At 41.3% G+C, this 3253-nt stretch overlaps 2 protein-coding genes across 5 annotated transcripts in view; both read right to left on the bottom strand.

Moving 5' to 3' along the window:
• HCFC2 (host cell factor C2) overlaps positions 1 to 3253 on the bottom strand; it is a 91627-nt gene that overhangs the window by 29260 nt on the left and 59114 nt on the right. The window lies entirely within an intron of this gene.
• The window catches only part of TXNRD1 (thioredoxin reductase 1), a 170157-nt gene that overhangs the window by 156072 nt on the left and 10832 nt on the right, over positions 1 to 3253 (bottom strand). The gene's annotated exons all lie outside the window — the stretch shown is intronic.

Genomic DNA, 3253 nt, shown 5'->3' with positions numbered 1-3253 from the left:
AGTGGGAAATTGATGTCCACTGATGCCAATGATGTGCTAAGACTTGCTTTATAGGCATCTTCCTCCTTTTTTGGGTTTTATTTTTTGAATTTGTTTAATCACAGCCTTCAGCAAGCTGGAGGCATGTTGTTGTCATGGTTATCTAAAGAAGGAAAAGCAGGTCTGGTTTTAATGGTAGATCTCTGGGTGATTTGCAGTAGACTGAGAAGGATTTTTGATTCCCCATTATTTAACAATCACGGCAACAAACCCATTATTTTTCAACTCTTAATTGCAAGGCAGAAATGAAGAATGCCTGGAGCAGCCTAAACTAGGGGTGGGCTTTTGTGTGGCGGGATTGTGACCATTGTTCAGTTCTGGTACTTAAAATGAATTCTGGGCCTCAAAACTACTGAATACTAAGTGTCTTTTTTTATTTTGCCCCAGGATCAACTAGGTCATTTCTATTGAAACTTAACCCTGAGGTTTCCCCACCTTGGTCAAAATAATAACTAAGATGAACACACATGGATGATAGAGGTTTTGCTTAAAAAGCTATATTTGAGGGAACTGAAAGTAGCTATATTGTTCTATGCACACACTTATATATACACATGTTGCTATGTGCAAGCCTACACAGACACACAAGGCAATTGAGACTGCTGTTCTATTCCTGCAAATTGAACAATACCTGCTAACTGATCAGCAGTATATGTTCCATCACTAGCTGCCCCCATAGCTTGAAAAATTCAATCATATTCACTCTCCCATATAATGTACTGAGAGGTAGTTAAGACCATTCTTGTAGTATCCTTCCAGTCTTGAGGTATCATGAGATATGCATTTTTAATTCTTTCCAATAGTCCCTTAACATAATTAGTATTAATTCCAATATCTTTTACCACTTGTCTAATTTCATAATGATTTGTACCATCATCTGCAATTAAATGTGTAAGGATATGCAGGCAAAAGTCCAAGATCCTCCACATTATTTTCTGACTTCCTCTGATTTTCTACCATCAACTGAAATGGTGTGCGAAAGGGTTTACCCTTACCCATTTTTTTGTTCAGTCTCCAAAGGAGCTGATGGGGGGTGAATCATGGGGGCAGAATAAGAAGGAGCTAGATCTACGTCCAGTCCTTTGCTAATTTGACATTTTGTTTATGCCGGTGTCTCTCATGGTCTATGCTTTTCTATCTCATGTCTACAAAGATGCCACAAGTTTAAAGCCTCTACGGGTGCCCTTGGCTCCGTATGTAATGTCTGCCCAATCTTATCCTGTGCCCCTGCTTTTAGGGATCCCTTTTCTGGGTACTATAGACATTGGTGACCGATTTCCTGGACCAGCTGGTCAATTTCTGATCAGGTCACTTTGTAGTCCCCTTTTTGTAACAAAATAACTCCTCTGCATGCTTTTACTGAGCTATGGAGAGATGTCTCCCATACTTACTGGGATTCAGTAGAATGTGAGGTGCACCTGAAGCCTCTGCCAGGCGAGGTAAGTAGGGCTGAAGAGGATCCCTGTTCATGTGCCAGCTGAAGGGTACAAAATCACAAAGAGAGAGTCATAGCATGGTGCAGTGAGCTCTGAAGATGAATCTCCAGGGTCCTTTATTTATACAAATTAGTAATAGGTAAATACGTCAATCACTGGGCTACCACATTATTTATTATCAGCCTTGCATATGCTTAATATCTGTTGTAAAGTTGTAAACATGATATATGCTAGCCTGTTCCATCCTGGTAAGCAGCTGGTCAGCACAGGCCTTTTTTCTTCTTAACTCAGCATATCGGCCGGCACACATCATCTCCCATGTCCAGCCAGCCATAATGTACTCTCTGTGACTGTCCACCCATGTGTGCATGGGCGTATGTCTCCAGGAAATACTCTATAGTAAAGTATGAACCAAGATAGGGAAAAAATTAAGCTGTAACAAAGCAACAGGAGAGGGAAATGAGCACATAATTCTGAACTTTTGAACCAGAGAATAGACAAGGAAGCAGGAAGCAAGGAAGCTGACAAATTACACAGACAATAATTTTATTGGATCCATATTCACTTACTATACTGCAATATACTGAAGCAGGAACATTCAACTTCTAAATGTCAAGATTTTTTAAGTCAGTGACTATCCTAGTTATTTCTCATGGACTAGAACTGATCAAAGATAAAAACTGTGTTGTCCTTCTTAGAAACTCCCCAAAGCTCTGGTAGAATAACTTACGCATGTTGCTGTTTACAGGTACTTCTGCTTATTACCATGTAATTCAGAGAGAACACGTATTTTAATCTTAGATCTGTATGTTGCAAGGTGAAGTAGATTACTAACCATGGCATTTTCATATTTAAGTGGTAGTTTATTTTCTCCAGCAGCATTTAGAGAACTTACACAACCAACTGTCTAAACTTCATAGGAGTTCTCCCCCGTCCCTGCCCCTTTTCTTCCTGTCCTCTGAAATGGGTCTCCCAGGGAGCCCTGAACTCCTTTCTATGCAGATTTACTGGATCTTTCCCCACTGAATTCACTGCAGTTTGCTGCTTTGAACACAGTTGAAGCTTTTAATCCCTCCATTCCCTCCCAAGAGAATAGCCACGGTTAACAATTGAGGAGGACATTTGCTGAAACAGACCAGAAGGCCATCTGTGCTAACGTATAGGATTGGCGTTCTCATTAGGCATAGTGAGAAAACTATCTCAGGCAGTGGACCATGAGGGATATTGAACTGCATCCTCAATTCCCCAAAAGAGCCCCAACTGCTATGTTAACTGCTCTCTTAATGCAGAAAGTCAGTAAGCAGCTGCCTTGGTTCTCCAGAGCTACCAAGACTCCAAATAGCTGGTTCTGAAACACATTGCAGGTAATCTTCCAGGGTATCCTGTCCAACAACATGGAAGGACCCCTTAGGAAAGGTCATTCATGAATGGCCAACTGTATGGATAGCGGCATTATTTGTCTCTCATTTTTAAGGTGAAATGGTGTGTGTGTGTAGCTGCAGGGACCTCAGAACCACCTGCATTGGCTTTTTGATGATGCAATCTTCCCTGGTTATAATCAAGAGCAGTGGCAACATTTTATTTTTGGAGTGGCAGGTGGGTAAAGATGTTGCTGATGGGGGGAAATGTTCTAGCCAGCAAGCACTGCTGCTGCTGGCCACTGTTTAAACTTCTTTACAACAGATGTTGGGCCAGGGACCACATCTGCCATTATGCAGAGTGAGGCAGCAACCTCAACCAGAAAATACTGATGAGTGAGGAATTAATATGGCTTTATG

This window comes from Sceloporus undulatus, chromosome 5 (genome assembly GCF_019175285.1).
Source record: "Sceloporus undulatus isolate JIND9_A2432 ecotype Alabama chromosome 5, SceUnd_v1.1, whole genome shotgun sequence".
Taxonomy (NCBI): Eukaryota; Metazoa; Chordata; class Lepidosauria; order Squamata; family Phrynosomatidae; genus Sceloporus; species Sceloporus undulatus.
The sequence above is the reverse complement of the archived record's forward strand: the minus strand, read 5'-3'. Positions and strand labels throughout refer to the sequence as shown.